Raw genomic sequence first — 17,994 nt, 5'->3', positions numbered from 1 at the left:
AAGAAAAAATAAACAAAAGGGACTACATCAACCTAAAAGGCTTTTTCACAGTGAAAGAATCCATCAACAAAATGAAAAGGCAGCTTACTGAATGGGAGTGAGTAAATGACTTGCACATGATATACTCAACAAGGAATCAATCTAATATATGCAAATAACTCATTCAACTCAACATCGAAAACAAAATAACCCCATTTAAAAAAATTGGGCAGAGGACCTGAAGGGACATTTTTCCAAAGAAGACATGCAGATGGCCTGTGCAGATGGCCAACAGGCATATGCAGGGATACTCAACTTCACTAATCATCAGGGAAATGCAATTCAAAACCACAATGAGACATCACCTCACACTTAGCAGAATGACTATCATCAAAAAGACAACAAACAACAAGTTCTGGTGAGGATACAGAGAAAAGGGAATCCTCCCATACCATTAGTTAAGGTTATAACTGGCACAGCCACTATGGAAAACAGTATGGAGATCCCTCAAAAAATTAAAAATAGAACCACCATATGATCCAGGAATTTCACAGGTGGGTATTTATCCAAAGCAAACAAAAGCCCTATTTGGAAAAGATATATACACCCCTATGTTCACTGCCATGCTATTTACAGTAGCCAAGATATGGAAGAAAGTGAAGTGTCCACTGACTGATGAATGGATCAAGAAGATGGGGCATACACATATAATGAAAGATTACTCAGCCATTCAAAAAATGAATTCTTGCCATTGGTGACAACATGGATGGGTCTAGAGGGTATTATGCTAAGTGAAATAAGTTAGAGAAAGACATACTGAATGATCTAACTTACATGTGGAATCTAAAAACCAAGACAAAATGAAAGTAGACAAAGATACAGAGAATAAACAAGGGATGGGGGTGGCACAAAACAGGTGAACAAGATTAAGAGGTATAAGCCTCCACTTATAGAATAAATAAGCAATGAGGATGTCATATACAGCATAAGGAATATGGTCAATAATACTGTAATAACATCATATGGGAACAGATGGTAACTAGACTTACAAGTCATCATTTTCCAATGTATGCAAATACCAATCAATCAGTATGTTGTACAATTGAAACTAACATCATGTTGTATGTCAACTATATTTCAGTTTAAAAAAATAAAACAGAGAGAGAGGGAGATCTCTTTTCCTCCACAGGCACTAAGGAATGGTCACATCACAACACAGAAGGAAGGTGGCTGTCTACCGGCCAGGAAGAGAGTTCTCACCAGAAACTAAATATGCTGATACCTTGATCTTGCACTTCTCAGCCTCCAAAACTGTGAGAAAATGCGTTTCTGTTATGTAAACCACCAGGTCTATGGTATTTTGTTATGGTAGCCCGAAAAACTAACACATATTTCACCTATTTTTCTCCTTCTTCCAAACCCTTTCCAACTCCTTTGATGGGAAGGTTCCACAATCACAAAGGTGGTTCCAGTGCCAAAGGAGAGAAAACAGTTGAAACTTATGGTTTTCCAATGTTGGAAAATTTTACAATCTTCCCCAATTAAAAACAAAAACAAAACCAAAAACTGGCCATGTACTTATGAAATGTGTTTGGAATGTCCCAAGGAGAGCTAAGGCAGTATTAGAACCAAAGAAGGGCTAATCAAGTACACCTTATTTTAAGTAACCATATTCAGAATAAATAATTAGAGTAAATATGTATTTTGGCAAGGTACACTACAACATCATCCCAGGCACGGGGAAACACAAGCCTCTATGCAGATGAACACTCCAGATCAATTTACACAGAAACCCTGGGTAATCCTCCTCACAGACTGCCTGGCTGCCCTCATGGTGTCAGTATCCTGTGCCGTGAAAAACCAACTGTCATGGGTAACAGGAATACAATTTGACCTACTTTCCCCATAAACTCCTGGAAAGTCACTAAGTCAGATTTTTGTGTTTACTGAGCTATCACATTTTGGGGACACATTTCCTCCCTTTCTTTGCACGCAACCTTGTACTCCACACATTAAGGTCATTTTTGGGTAATTCCTAAACTCCCCTGGTCATTTGACCTAAAGATGTCCTATTACTGCTCAGCTAATCCACGAAACATCCTTCTGAGGTAGGTCATGGACAGTTATCTCTACGTGGAAAGAATTCTCCAGCTCAGAAAGGCCAAAGACTCAACGTCAGTTCAGACCCTTTCCTGCCCAAAGGAAGCCATACCAAACCCAGTGTTTCTCCCTAACTCTCAAGTTTCACAAACCTATCTTTCAAGAGTTGAAAGTCCCCCAGCAAGATAATTTAAGGCAGACAACTAAGACTTATTTTTTAAATTACAGACCAAAATATCTACCTTGTGGTACTTTCATGGTAAAGTCTCCTTAATGATGCCAGATTTTTAAAAGCTAAGTGAAACCTCTCAAAGGTGCCCAAGGCCCTGGTGAGCAGGAACACCTGACAAGTCAGCAGGGGCTGCTGAGTGACTTATGATCCCAGGCTGTCCCGCTTTTCTTCACCACAAAACATGTCTGACCTTCTCAGGCCATTAGATGTACTTAGAACCAAAGGAGGGATACTCCTCCATCAGAAATCCTTCCGAACACACCAGCAGAAGTCAATATTTAAGATTCTGGGGCGGGGGGGGGGGGTGGGGGAGGGGTCGGCGGGGGGAGGGGGAGGGGTCGCCGAGAACTAAGTGCTACCGACTGGGGAGCCCAGGAACTAGAGCTCGCCCCAGAACTTCCAACTCTGGCGTCTGTCCCTCGGCCCTGGCGGGGCAAGAGCCAGTGTAGGTGCCAAAGCTTAGTTCTCGGCGACGCCCCCAGAATCTTAAATATTCACTTCCTGCTGGTGTGTTTGGTAGGCTCCTGGTGGAGGAGCGTCCCTCCTTGGGTTCTAAGCCACTGTCGGTGCCCAAAGTTGCAACTAGGCGTCCGACAGCAGTGCACACTTCTCCTGCCTCCTGCAAACTGAGGTCCCGCGCGTGGGGCCTTGGGATCGCTGTCGGACAGGGCCCGCCATTTGGCACTAGACATCTGCAGCTCCCCCTCTGGGGACAGGCAAACGGCCCTTCTTCGGGCGATGTTCACAGTCCCGCAGCTAGAATCCAGGCACGCTTGGACGAAGTCAGGTGCACCTATGGGCGAGGGAAACCGCCACTCCGCAGTGGGCACCCCACGACCCCATCTTCCCCGGCCCCTCTTCTGCCTAAGCCGGCACAAGGGGTCCACTCCCGGCACTTCCCCTACTTCCAGATGCCCCACCTCGGCCGCCCCGGAGGGTGGGCGCGGACTCCACGCACGAGCCTCTCACGCCCAATCTGGCCGCGCAGGACCCGGCCACTCACCCGGCCCGCAGCGGTGCTGTGCTTCCTCCGCAAGGTGAGCCCGCTCCGCAGCAGCGCTGGCAGGTCCCGCAGCCGCGGCCGCGGAGGCACCGGCAGCTGCTCGCCGTCAGACTCGCGCCCGCTGGGGCTGCGGCATAGGGCGCCGTCCGCCGCCGCCACGGCCGCCACCGCTGCCGGGACCCGGCTCTCTCACGGTGGCTGCATTTTGACGGAGCCCACGGCCGTCCTCATGCCCTGACGGCGGCTGTGGCGCCGGCGGCTCTTTCCCGCGCTCGCCCCCGCGCGCCGTCCGTGCCTTCGCCAGGCAGCAAAAGGGCGCGATGGCGGCTCGGGCGCTGGGCGCGCTGCTAGCCGCTGCCCATTGGCTCGCACCGCCCCCGCCAAGCTCAGTCCCGCGCACTTCCCCCGCCCAGCCCACGTGAGCCCGGCCCCGCCCCGCCCTCTTCGCGGCACACCTCAAAGTCCGGACCTGACCGCTGCAGCCACTCCCTGAGCCTTGAGCACCTTCTCTTCCACCGACGCGGGATTCCCAGAATCCACCACCAAACCCACTCGACGGCGTGGCCCATTCCCCTACTCCCTTTAGGCTGAAAAGCCCCGCTTCACCCCTTTTCCTGTATGTGGGCCTCGACCTGAACTTAGACCAAGGTAAGCTAGGAAGTGCGGAACACCACCACACTGCCAGGGTACACAAGGTGGTTTTTTTTTTTTTTTTTTTCTTTCCTTCATAACCTGGCCCCAAATCGTTACCACTCTTCCCAGAAATGGTTTTCACCAAAGAACTTCAAAATAGGCACTGTATTCTGCTACAAATCAAACATCACTGAACTAGAACTGCCGCCTCACTGTCCTCTCTTTGGCACATTCATCATTAAAGTCTAAAATTTTTGTTCATTATGATAGGTGCTAGGCAAAACAGATGCAAATCTGGTGACCTGGAGGTGATTCTCTGTGAACAAGTTGGAATCTGACCTTCCTTGAAAGCCTAATGCATGTGATAATTGTGCTTGGTAAAGTGTAAAGGCCTACTGTGGTGTGAATCATTGTTCACACCATTCCAGGAGGCAGGAATAGTGGAGCCCTGGCAGCGAGACTCTTCCAACAGGGCCTTAACCTTCACCTCCCAGATCAGTCTGTCTTCAGGAAGGGGCAGCCACTGTTTTTACTCCTTATCAGTAGAACACAGGACCCCTAACTTTGCCTAAGACTTGCAAGAACTAAATAAGCTTACTCACGTTAGAGCATAGCAGGAATGTGTGAGCCGAAGAGCAGTGCCACTGTCTAGCTCATATCAAGCAATGTCCCACCCACCCCAGGACCTTTGCACTTGCTTTCCCCTCTGCATGGAATACCCCACCTCTGAAATGCTGTCCAGTACAACCCTCTGTAATGGTGGCAATGTTCTATATCTGGTTTGTAGCAACTAGTCATGGGTGACTTTTGAGCACTGGAAATGTGGCTACTGTGCCTGAAAAAGCGAATTTTAAATTTTATTCAATTTTAATTAATACAAATTAAGATAGCCACATATGGTTGTGGGATACTCTACTGGAAAGCAAAGTTCTAGAATTTCATGTTACCCTTTCTCTACGCCTTAAGTTTTTAACTGAAATGTCTCCATTTCAGTGAGGTCTTCCATGACCATGTAATTTGAAATTGTAGCCCTTCCCATCTGACCCCTGTCCTGTCTGCTTTCTAGCCCTCCAATGTTGCCATCCATTAATCTATGTTATTTATCCATTTTCCCTTTGTCCATTAAATTCCACAAGAGCCTGAAAGTCTTTTCCCTTTTGTTTAGTATCTAGAACATATTAGTCAAAGAATTCAATGTTTCTACATATGAGGACCTAGTTTTTCAAAAGGAGTTTAATCTGAATCTCCTGATTTTGCAATGTTGAAAGTTTAAAAAAAAAAGCAAATCCTATATATGCTAACTTTGCAAAGGTCAAACAAAACCACTGTGGATATCAGATCTGATTTTTACTTAGGAGAATGACATCATTAAAGCTAAAGTTTATGTAAACACCAATGTTAAGAAAGTTTCATTGGCTATTTGCAGTAAAGGGAAGTGGGATTACCAGAAAGGTAACTCTCCAGGATTACCAGGAAGGTAACTCTAACATTTACCTAACTACAAAAGTATGTGGGTTAGAATGAGTGGGGTCAGTGGAAACCAGGAGAGGTCAGATGTTAGATATTATAAAAGAAAGCTCCTCAGGCCTTGTACACGTGTTAGGCAGAATAGAAATGTACTTCAGATGGTGATACAGATTGTATTTTACCAAGATGACCAACACAGTATCTCCTAACCTCAAGATCTTCTGAAATACAATCTTGCTACTCTCCCATGAAGAGAACAGGGTTTCTTTCTCCATCTTCTTGAATCTGGGCTAGCCCTGAGACCTCTTTGGCCAACAGAATCCAGCAGACCTAACAGTGCCAGTTTTATAAGTTGCCCTTAATTGACTGGGTAACTTTCACTTTCTGCTCTCTCAGGATGCTCCCACTCAGAGACCAGCTTCTTGTGAGAAGCCCAGTCTATACAGAGGAGCTCTGGCAACTGAGCGCTCATCCAACAACCAGCATAACTGCCAACCATTTGGAAGCTGTTTGGAACTTCCAATCCAGTCAAGCCTTCCCATGACCCCTGTACTAGCCCACGTCTGACCGTAACCACAGTGAGAAGCCAAAGCAAGAACTACACAGCTGAGCCCAGTCAACTCACCAAACTGTGAGAGTTAGCAACAAATTGTTTTAAGCCACCCAGTTTAGAGATATTTGCTGCAATCAGATGCAGGTTCGATCCCTGGGTCAGGAAGATCACCTGGAGGAGGGCATGAAAACTCATTCCAGTATTGTTACCTGGAGAATCCTGTGGACAGAGGAGCTTGACAGGCTACAGTCAATAGGATTGCAAAGAGCTGGACATCACAAGTGACTTAGCATGCGTGCACATTACATACTACTAAATGACCAGAATACATGGTTCAGAAAACTGAAAATTATACTCCTTTATGAATTAAAAAGAAAAAAAGGAAATTTATATTTCTATTTGCATGTGTGTGAAGAAACATAACGTTTCTTGCAAGTGGTTGAAATTGGCTACATGAGGAAAGGAAAGAAGGGAGATTTTTTTCAAGTATAAATTTTTTTCTGTTTTTTTTTTAACATGAAAACATACTACCTATGCAAAAAAATTGTTTAAAAAACTGGCTCTGGATTTAGAAAAGTTAGGTGGTAGGGGGAGCTGATTTGAGAGTTTTGTTTACATAGCAGTTAAACTCACTAAACTAGAAGCCCCCACACACACCCCACCCAGTGAAAATCTGACCAGCAAGAACAAAGGATGCGCTGAAGCCCAAGAGAAAGGACAGGAGCGATGGTGATGCTGGGGTCCAAATATCTGATTGTAATGGATGGAACTGGGCTGGAGTGCTCAGAGGACAGAGAGGAGCAGAGACAGCCCACCCCTTGCTACACTGGGCCCTGGAGCACACACAGCATGCAACTTTCCAGTCCTTGTTGGATGGAATTTGAAGCAATGACTCACCTTAGTTTTCCTCTTTTAATTTTTGTGGTCCATGTGATTATCCAGAATGCCAAGGAAAGCATCTATCAGCTGGGCTTTCCCTTGTATTTTCCCCCTCCCTGTGTACCTACTTATTTCCCCATATATGTACACTGTGTCTGTTGTACTCTACAGAGTCTCCTAACCCTTGGTGCAGAGAAGGCAATGGCACCCCACTCCAGTTCTCTTGCCTGGAAAATCCCATGGACAGAGGAGCCTGGTAGGCTGCAGTCCATGGGGTTGTGAAGAGTCAGAACTTTTCACTTCCATGCATTGGAGAAGGAAATGGAAACCCACTCCAGTGTTCTTGCCTGGAGAATCCCAGGGACGGGGGAGCCTGGTGGGAGGCCGTCTATGGGGTTGCACAGAGTCGGACACGACTGAAGCGACTTAGCAGCAGCAGCAGCAGCAACCCTTGGTGAGTCTTTCTTGGTGCCCATCCCTTCCCAACATCCCTTGTTTTAATTTTGCCTGCATTTGAGATGTTGTGTATTTCTTTACCGGCTATTCGAAATAGAAAATTTAAATACAGTTTTGCCTCTCTATTCAAACCTGCTAACACTTTAATATATAATGAGCAAGAAGCATTGGATGGGACCTTCCCAAGGACTACGGCTGAAGTGGGAGATCAGAGGCAGAGCTTGCACTTGAAAACCCAGTACTGCCCACCCTGCCTCAGCTGAGAATGCCACACAAAAGTTTGTGCTTGATACTAATACTATTCTTATGTTTGCTTATGGAATGAATATGCAATTGAGATAAAAGTCACAAAATAATAAAACATGTTTCAAACCTAAAAATGTTAAGCCTTTCTCATTTTATTTTAGTTTTCAAGGATCACAAACAGGACGATCTGCCATCAGAGGGTTCATGACAAACCTGTGTGATGCAGTGCTATTATTTGTGTAGTTTATCACCTGCTATGCATCATGCAGATATTCCCCTCATGAATGACACATGTTTTTCTTACACTATTTGCATTGGTGGCTCCAACCAGAGACTGGGTGATAAGGGTGGGTGCCCGTCTTTGTAAGTTTGTCTTCTATTCTTTACACTCATAATCTTTAAACAAAATCTGTCTGTTCATGCCTTTTCATATACCATTGACAATTATCATGCTGGAAATTTCCTTTTTCTAGGTCAAGTGTGCACGTTTACCAGGACCTTAAGTATTTAGGACACTGGTTAAAAAAAATTATTTGTGGTCAAATGCCCAAGAAGACACAAGGAGAAGGCAATAGGAAACCTAACTTGACCAAGAGACAGCAAGGAAGCCAAGCCAGTCTTGTAATGGAAATCTACTTCTCCTTGCACAGATTCACCAGTACCCCTCCTGGAGGTCTTGTATGCTCTGCTCATTGGGATTAATTCTTCCTCAGGTAAACCTCAGAGTTTACCTACAACTATGAATCTACTTTCACCACTTCTCTTATCACAGTTAGCCTTGTATTTGAATTGTGTGCATGCTAAGTGGCTTCAGTTGTATCCAGCTCTTTGCAACCCCATGGACTGTAGCCCACCAGGCTCCTCTGTCCATGTGATTCTCTAGGCAAGGATACTGGAGTGGGTTACCATCCCCTTCTCCAGGGGATCGTCCCAACCCAGGGATCGAACCCATATCTCTTACGTCTCCTGCACTGGCATGCAGGTACTTTACCACTAGAGCCACTTGTGCATATAAGACCTAGATGAGGTTATAAAACCTTGGAGGGCAGAGATGACTTATTTTTGTATTCCCCTTTACTGTCCATTGCACTGCTTAGCACATCATAGATGCTATGTCACAAAATGCATACATTAATGAATGCTGGATGGATTAACAAACGAATGAACAAAACTCTGATTAGCCAAACACTGCAATCCTAGGTTGAGGAAAGTCAGTCAGAGGTCTTAGCAGATGCAGACTCTCGAAGGCCTCAGGAAAATACATTACCCCAAGAGTGCTGGAGGCTATACATGGACTCCAGATGGTGGCATGTACAGATCAGTAGGAAAGAAAGATGATTTTAGCATCAGTATGTAGAGTGCTTTATAACAGGGAGACCCTGAAATCTGGGCAGCCAGCAAAGCAGGTTACAGAATCCCAGGCATGAAGTATTAGCGTGATAATCCATATAATTGGGTTAACAGAAACTTCTGTGTTTTCCTTATACTATTCACATCTGTGCATTCTGTGCATAGACAGTGTATTAAAAAGCAGAGACATCACTTTGCCAACAAAGGTCCATCTAGTCAAAGCTACGGTTTTTCCAGTAGTCATGCACGAATGTGAGAGTTGGACCAGAAAGAAGGCTGAGTGCTGAAGAACTGATGCTTTTGAATTGTAGTGTTGTAGAAGACTCTTGAGAGTCGCTTGGACTGCAAGGAGATTGAACCAGTCAATCCTAAAGGAACTCAACCCTGAATATTCATTAAAAGGACTGATGCTGAAGCTGAATTCCAATACTTTGGCCACCTGATGTGAAGAGCCTATTCATTAGAGAAGACCCTGATCCTGGGAAAGACTGAAGGTAAAAGGAGAAGTGGGCAGCAGAGGATAAGATGGTTAGATAGCATCACTGACTCTGTGGACATGAGTTTGATCAAACTCTGGGAGATGGTGAAGGACAGGGAAGCCTGGCGTGCTGCAGGCCATGGGGTTGCAAAGAGTCAGATACAGCTTAGCGACTGAACAGCAACATTCTGTGCAGAGTTTCCATGCTAATTAAATGAGATGATGTTTGTAAAGCTGTTTGCAAACTTCAAAGCACTATACCTAGAGCACTGCCTTTCTGTAGGGGTGAAAGAGAAGGGACAGATGAGATGATGCCTTGGAGAAAGCAGAGCCTGGACCAGAATGGCAGAAGGAGTGGGAAAGTAAATAGGGTGTCAGAGATCATGCCCAACCAGAAGACAGAGACCTTTGACAGTATGTTTCTTCCCGTCTTTGAATGTAAAGCGTTTGTAACCCTGATCTAACCAGGCACAGAGTAAGCCATGAGAAAATCTGCCTTAGTGCATTCTGGCAACATTGTATGAGTTCAAATTGGCATTTGAAGATCTGGATGAGAATATACAGATGTGGGGCTAGAGAAAACTCAGAGCAGGAAGGTCTCCTAAGTCCTTAAACATAAAGGAGGTTTTCTAAAGAAAATGACAGCAAGCGACAAGGCTGTTGTTTTCATATACCTGGAATATACAGAGGAGAAATTGGATTCATTCTAATCGGAGTTAAGACTAAAGATGAAAACTACAGAGTAAAATTGCTTCTCAACATAACAAAGACTTTTCTATCCATTTAAATCCATGTTTAACTTAAACAGTCCGTGTGTGTGTGTGTGTGTGTGTGTGTGTGTGTGTGAGTCGCTCAGTTGTGTCTGACTCTTTGTGACTCCATGGACTGCAGCCCGCCAGGCTCCTTTGTCCATGGGGATTCGCCAGGCAAGAACACTGGAGTGGAGTGCCATTCCTTGTCTAGTATTCTTACCCTTGCAAAATGAGGGGACTTCATGCAATTTCATTTTATCAGATGCATGGCTGGATTCAGTGAGCTAGAACATTTCATCTGACTCAAACATTGGGTTTTTTCACTGGCCCTAGTGAATACTGAGGTGGTTATGTAGAGCAGCATAGAAGGCAATGGCACCCCACTCCAGTACTCTTGCATGGAAAATCTCATGGACGGAGGAGCCTGGTAGGCTGCAGTCCATGGGGTTGCAAAGAGTCAAACACGACTGAGCGACTTCACTTTCACTTTTTACTTTCATGCATTGGAGAAGGAAATGGCAACCCACTCCAGTGTTCTTGCCTGGTGAATCCCAAGGACGGCAGAGTGAAGTGACTCCGAAATTGAAGTGACTTAGCAGCAGTAGCAGCAGCAATCTTGATTACAGCTTGTGCTTCATCTAGCCTGGTATTTCACATGATGTACTGTTCATATGAGTTGAATAAGCAGTGTGACAACATACAGCCTTGATATACTCCTTTCCCAATTTGGAGTCAGTCCATTGTTCCATGTCTGGTTCTAACTGTTGCTTCTTGACCTGCATACAGATTTCTCAGGAGGCACGTAAGGTGGTCTAGTATTCCCATCTCTTTAAGAATTTACTACAGTTTTATGGAATCCACACAGTCAAAGGCTTTGGCATAGTCAATAAAGCAGATGTAGATGTTTTGCTTAGAGAAGGCAATGGCACCCCACTTTAGTACTCTTGCCTAGAAAATCCCATGGGCAGAGGAGCCTGGTAGGCTGCAGTCCATGGGGTTGAGAAGAGTTGGACACAATTGAGGGACTTCACTTTGACTTTTCACTTTCATGCACTGGAGAAGGAAATGGCAACCCACTCCAGTGTTCTGGCCTGGAGAATCCCAGGGACGGCGGAGCCTGGTGGGCTGCCGTCTCTGGGGTCTCACAGAATAGGACACAACTGACACGAATTAGCAGCAGCAGCAGCAGATGTTTTGCTGGTACTCTCTTGGTTTTTCTATGATCCAACGGATGTTGGGAATTTGATCTCTGGTTTTTCTGCCTTTTCTAAATCCAGCCTGAACATCTGGAAGTTCTCAGTTCACATCCTGTTGAAGCCTTGCTTGGAGGATTTTGAGCATTATTTTGCTAGCATGTGAGATGAGTGCAATTGTGCAGTAGTTTGAAAATTCTTTGGCATTGTCTTTCTTAGGATTAGAATGAAAACTGACCTTTTCCAGGTCCTATGGCCACTGCTGAGCTTTGCAAATTTGGTGGCATATTGAGCGCAGCACTTTCACAGCATCATCTTTTAGGATTTGAAATACCTCAACTGGAATTCCATCACTCCACTAGCTTTGTTCGTAGTTATGCTTCCTAAGGCCTGCTTGACTTCACATTCCAGGATGTCTGGCTCTAGATGAGTGATCACACCACTGTGGTTATCTGGGTCATTAAGATCTTTTTTGGACCTATAGAAAGCTTTAAATAGAAGTCAGCTCTTATTATTGTTAACTGTTGTTCTAGGGTTTAGTCAGTGTGGGAGTTTGCCTTTGGGCCTCCAGTATAAGTCAGAAAGATCCCCTGGAGAAGGGAATGACAACCCATACCAATATTCTTGCCTGGAAAAAGGCCATGGCCAGAGCCACCTGGTGGGCTACCGTCCTTGGGATTACAAAAAGAGTTCGACATGACTGAGCAACTTAACACTTTTTTGTTTTTTTCAGTTACCTCCCTTAGAAAACAGTGCTAATGGAGCCAAGGTTGTCTGGGGCATATGGGGAGGCAGTTAGTTTTGCACTGCTCCAAAAGCATTTCTTCAACCCTGTCTCAGTCAGGCCATCTCATACACCTGTCATTATTCCAAAACCGTACCAGGAAAACAGTCTAGGAAAGCATTCATTGACGAAGGGGTTGGTGGCATCTCTTTTGTAGACCAGGTACAACCATTTCTAAAAACAAACACAAAAAACCACCTCCAATCTCTGTTGTACTAAGGATTTGTGCCCAGTGCACATTAAATCCAAACAAACTCTATTCTATCAGAGATTAGGTTGAAGACAATAAAATGCCCCTCCATGATAACACTGTAGACAAGATTAAGGGCAGGAGAGAGATATTAATACATTTACATACATGAATTTTATATTTATAGTTATAATTATTCTTCAGCTAATAATAACCAAGGTTAACATTCCCTGAACAGACAGGAACTAATTGCAAGAGAAGAGGAGGAGGGTGCTAAGGTGTGGGCTGCCAAGATTAATCAGGAGGCATTTTTAGTTTGTACTGTGTAAATCCTACACAGGATGAGGGAGATTGGTCTCCCTTGAGAACTGCATAACCACAAAGTGGCGAGACTCAGGGTGGCACCTCTTCTACTCCTTTCCCTGCTGTAGCACAGAGGCTGGAAACAGGGGCCAGACCCCCTAGTTTCAAATTCCACATACAAGCAAGTCACTTAATTTATCCAATTTCAGTTTCCCCATGTGAAATTCCTCCTACCCAGGGTTGTTGTGGGGGTAAACATATACAGGACATGCTTAGCAAAGGGCCTGACATACAGTTAACATTCAAAGCTAGGCATTTATCAGTTCAGTTCAGTTCAGTCGCTCAGTCGTGTCCGACTCTTTGCAACCCCATGAATCGCAGCACACCAGGCCTCCCTGTCCATCACCAACTCCCAGAGTTCACTCAGACTCCCATCCATCGAGTCAGTGATGCCATCCAGCCATCTCATCCTTTGTCGTCCCCTTCTCCTCCTGCCCCCAATCCCTCCCAGCATCAGAGTCTTTTCCAATGAGTCAACTCTTCGCATGAGGTGGCCAAAGTACTGGAGTTTCAGCTTTAGCATCATTCCCTCCAAAGAAATCCCAGGGCTGATCTCCTTCAGAATGGACTGGTTGGATCTCCTTGAAGTCCAAGGGACTCTCAAGAGTCTTCTCCAACACCACAGTTCAAAAGCATCAATTCTTCAGCATTCAGCTTTCTTTACGGTCCAAATCTCACATCCATACATGACTATCGGAAAAACCATAGCCTTGACTAGAGGGACCTTTGTTGGCAAAGTAATGTCTCTGCTATTTGATATACTATCTAGGTTGGCCATAACTTTTCTTCCAAGGAGTAAGGATCTTTTAATTCCATGGCTGCAGTCACCATCTGCAGTGATTTTGGAGCCCAGAAAAATAAAGTCTGACACTGTTTCCACTGTTTCCTCATCTATTTCCCATGAAGTGATGGGACCAGATACCATGATCTTTGTTTTCTGAATGTTGAGTTTTAAGCCAACTTTTTCACTCTCCACTTTCACCTTCATCAAGAGGCTTTTTAATTCCTCTTCACTTTCTGCCATAAGGGTGGTGTCATCTGCATATCTGAGGTTATTGATATTTCTCCCAGCATTCTTGATTCCAGCTTGTGCTTCTTCCAGCCCAGCATTTCTCATGATGTACTCTGCATAGAAGTTAAATAAGCAGGGTGGCAATATACAGCCTTGAGGTACTCCTTTTCCTATTTGGAACCAGTCTGTTATTCCATATCCAGTTCTAACTGTTGCTTCTTGACCTGCATACAAATTTCTCAAGAGGCAGGTCAGGTGGTCTGATATTCCCATCTCTTTCAGAATTTTCCAGTTTATTGTAATCCACACCGTCAAAGGCTTTGGCATAGTCAATAAAGCAGAAATAGATGTTTTTCTGGAACTCTCTTGCTTTTTCAATGATCTAGCAGATGTTGGCAATTTGGTCTCTGGTTCCTCTGCCTTTTCTAAAACCAGCTTGAACATCAGGAAGTTCATGGTTCACGTATTGCTGAAGCCTGGCTTGGAGAATTTTGAGCATTACTTTACTAGCATGTGAGATGAGCACAATTGTGCGGTAGTTTGAACATTCTTTGGCCTTGCCTTTCTTTGGGATTGGAATGAAAACTGACCTTTTCCTGTCCTGTGGCCACTGCTGAGTTTTCCAAATTTGCTGGCATATTGAGTGCAGCACTTTCACAGCATCATCTTTCAGGATTTGAAGTAGCTCAACTGGAATTCCATCACCTCCACTAGCTTTGTTTGTAGTGATGCTTTCTAAGGCCCACTTGACTTCACATTCCAGGATGTCTGGCTCTAGGTCAGTGATCACACCATCGTGATTATCTAGGTTGTGAAGGTCTTTTTTGTACAGTTCTTCTGTGTATTCTTGCCACCTCTTCTTAATATCTTCTGCTTCTGTTAGGTCCATACCATTTCTGTCCTTTATCGAGCCCATCTTTGCATGAAATGTTTCCTTGGTATCTCTAATTTTCTTGAAGAGATCTCTAGTCTTTCCCATTCTGTTGTTTTCCTCTATTTCTTTGCATTGATCACTGAGGAAGGCTTTCTTATCTCTTCTTGCTATTCTTTGGAACTCTGCATTCAGATGCTTATATCTTTCCTTTTCTCCTTTGCTTTTCACTTCTCTTCTTTTCATAGCTATTTGTAAGGCCTCCCCAGACAGCCATTTTGCTTTTTTGCATTTCTTTTCCATGGGGATGGTCTTGATCACTGTCTCCTGTACAATGTCATGAACCTCCGTCCATAGTTCATCAGGCACTCTATCTATCAGATCTAGTCCCTTAAATCTAATTAATTAAAGGTCAGTCTCTCTCTTTTTTTTAATTGAAATATAGCTGTGGTGCTAAAGAAGGCTCTTGAGAGTCCCTTAGATTGCAAAGAGATAAAAACAGTCAATCCTAAAGGAAATCAGTCCTAAATATTCATTGGAAGAACTGATGCTGAAGCTCCAATAATTTGGTCACCTGACTAAAAGAGCTGACTCACTGGAAAAGACCACGATGCTGGGAAAGATTGAAGGCAAAAGGAGAAGAGGGTGGCAGAGGATGAGATGGTTAGACAGCATCACTGACTCACTGGACATGAATTTGAGTAAACTCCAGGAGATAATGAAGGACAGAGGAGCCTAGTGTGCTTCAGCCCATGCATCGCAAAGAATGGGACATGACTTAGCAACTAAACAACAACAACATAGTTGATTTACAATGTTGTGTTAGTTTAAGGTACGCAGCAAAGTGATTCTGTTTTATATATATATCAATTCTTTTTTCAGGTTCTTTTCCCTTGTATTTTATTACAAGATATTGAGTAGAGCTCCCTGTCTTATATAGTAGGTCCTTGTTGGTTACCTGTAGTTGTGGTGTACCAGCTTAGTTTCCCTGCACCACGTGGAATCTCCCCAAACCAGGAATCGAACCAGTGTCCCCTGCATTGGCAGCAGATTCTCTTCCACTGGACCACCAGGGAAGTCCTGGGCATTTTGTTTAAAGGGTCAAGAGATTGATCTTTGACATAGAAAACAAACTTGTGATTACCAAAGGGGAAAGTGTGGTAGTGCAGGGTAGGGAGGGTTGCTAATTAGGAGTTTGGGACTAATATATACAAGTATTTTAATTTGTTTTCTGTGTCAAAGATCAAGTTCTTGACCCTTTAAACAAAATGTGCAGAATGGTTACCAGAAGTAGAAAGAATATTGTCTCTCTGGGTCTCTCTTGAGTTCCCTGTCACCTTGGCACCTGGAAGGGAGAAGGCGTGCTTGTTTCCCTCCTCCAGGGAAATGCAAACATGAAGGTAAAGAGGTTAGTTACATGGGTATTTGACCTGGAGGGCTCAGGGACAGAATCACTGCAGGAAAGAAGACAGAGTTGCAGAGTTCAGAAAACAAGAGCAACATTGGATCTGGGCAGAAAGACAGAGGAAACTCAGCAGGTGTAAACTGGTCTTTCCTTTTACTCTGACACAAGGTCAAAAATGTAAACGCAGTTGTTACTGGGCACCTGAGACCTCGTGTGGGTGAACTGAGATTATCAAGTTTTGCATCACCTTACTTACAGGGAAGCATGAAGTCGGCTGCCTGTTTCCGAATCTCATGAAAAGTGAACTTTCAAATCAGGTACGGTTAACCACACTGAGGAGAAGGCAATGGCAACCCACTCCAGTACTCTTGCCTGGAAAATCCCATGGACAGAGGAGCCTAGTAGGCTGCAGTCCATGGGGTCCCTAGGAGTCAGACACGACTGAGCAACTTCACTTTCACTTTTCACTTTCATGCACTGGAGAAGGAAATGGCAACCCACTCCAGTATTCTTGCCTGGAGAATCCCAGGGACGGGGGAGCCTGGTGGGAGGCCGTCTATGGGGTTGCACAGAGTCGGACACGACTGAAGTGACTTAGCAGCAGCAGCAGCAGCAGCAGCAGCAGCAACCACACTGAGGGCAGTTTCTCAACAAGACTAACAAAATGCACTACCTTCATGCACAAGTTTCACTATTTCAATATTCTGGACTTATAACCAGACATGGGAATAATAGGTCCGTGGAGCCTTTGACTATTAATGTTTCTCCCTAAATCGGCTTGGAGAAAAATCCTGCCCTTAGTCAGTATGTGCAGGCTCTGGACTGAAATCCTGGTGGGCTGAACAGAAGAGCACATTTAGCTAATGATTCTTTTCACCTCTCTCTTGACATGTGGACTCCTGAGAAATACTGTGGGTGAATTTTATGACTGACACTAATTTATACAGGCTTTAAATGGGGCCTTTTCTGCCTTACAGCCTCTCCTCAGGAGAGTAAAATATTGAAGCACAGCAAGACAGTACCAACTCGAGTCCAAATTCAGGGGAAGGGGTGCCCGGGGAAATCTCACTTGGACCAAGTGAATGGCCGTGGATAAGTTCGCTGTTACAGGACCGAATTAAGATGTCAGCACATCAGGGTACAGGCTGTCCTTCCAGTGCCAGAGAGTGCCAGCCCTCTGCTGGGAAACAGCCAGACACTCACTAACAAGAGAGAGGCTTAGATGCTCCTCAGACAAACACGACAGGAGATGGGACAGGAGCCTAGAGAGACAATAATTAGCAACTAGAAGCCAGTGGACCAGGGCGGAGGTGAAAGGCAGTCCAGCTACTTGATTTTGTTTACCTTTTGCTGTTGACATCTGAAAAGCTTCACACTGCTGATCCTCATGCTTGAATCTACAGGCCTATTCATGCAGAAATGATCATTTTGAAGACTTTATGCTTTTTTTCTATGTTCCCTTAATATGAGCTGCAGGCATGGGTTTAGCTCTTACCTAGACAGCCTCCAGTCTGGTGTGGGGGTTCTTGGAGGGAATACCCCAAAGGCTTAGGCCAACATGTCAGGGAAATTTGGAGAGGGAGTCCCTGGCACCATGCCGCTGGGACGCACAGGATGTAAATTCCTGCCACTTGCTATGGATACTCGTTCAGTTTTTCCGACTCTATGGACTGAAGCCTGCCACGCTCCTCTGTCCAGGGAATTCTTTAGGCAAGAATACTGGAGTGGATTGCCATTTCCTACTCCAGAGGAACTTCCTGACCCAGGGGACTTGCTACAAACTCAGGAAAGGTCTTGAGCATTTGCATTTGCTTATGAAACCTGCTCGTGACTTGAACAAATGAAAAACAATGTGAACCCTGCCCATGGGTTATTTATCCCAGCAGCAAATGCTCAGGATGTCTGCAATTCTCTTATCACAGACGCCCTTGTGGACCTCAGGTTCTTTTTCTCTGAATTTAAATGAGCCCTGATGCCTTTCTGTCTGTCCTCTGAAGGCATATTTTTGAATGACAGAATCATCTTGGAGGCTCTGCTCTGGGCATTCC

General features: G+C 44.7%; 1 long non-coding RNA gene across 5 annotated transcripts in view; it reads right to left on the bottom strand.

Moving 5' to 3' along the window:
- The window catches only part of LOC113887256, a 171,761-nt gene extending 168,130 nt beyond the window's left edge, over nucleotides 1-3,631 (bottom strand). For all 5 annotated transcript variants that reach the window (XR_003509682.1, XR_003509679.1, XR_003509680.1 and 2 more), the window contains exon 1: nucleotides 3,315-3,631. This is a non-coding gene — a long non-coding RNA (uncharacterized LOC113887256). The remainder of the gene's footprint in view (nucleotides 1-3,314) is intronic.
- Between the last annotated feature and the right edge of the window lie 14,363 nt (nucleotides 3,632-17,994).

Source organism: Bos indicus x Bos taurus, chromosome X, assembly GCF_003369695.1.
Source record: "Bos indicus x Bos taurus breed Angus x Brahman F1 hybrid chromosome X, Bos_hybrid_MaternalHap_v2.0, whole genome shotgun sequence".
Lineage (NCBI taxonomy): Eukaryota > Metazoa > Chordata > Mammalia > Artiodactyla > Bovidae > Bos > Bos indicus x Bos taurus.
This window is presented reverse-complemented; position numbering and strand designations above follow the sequence as displayed.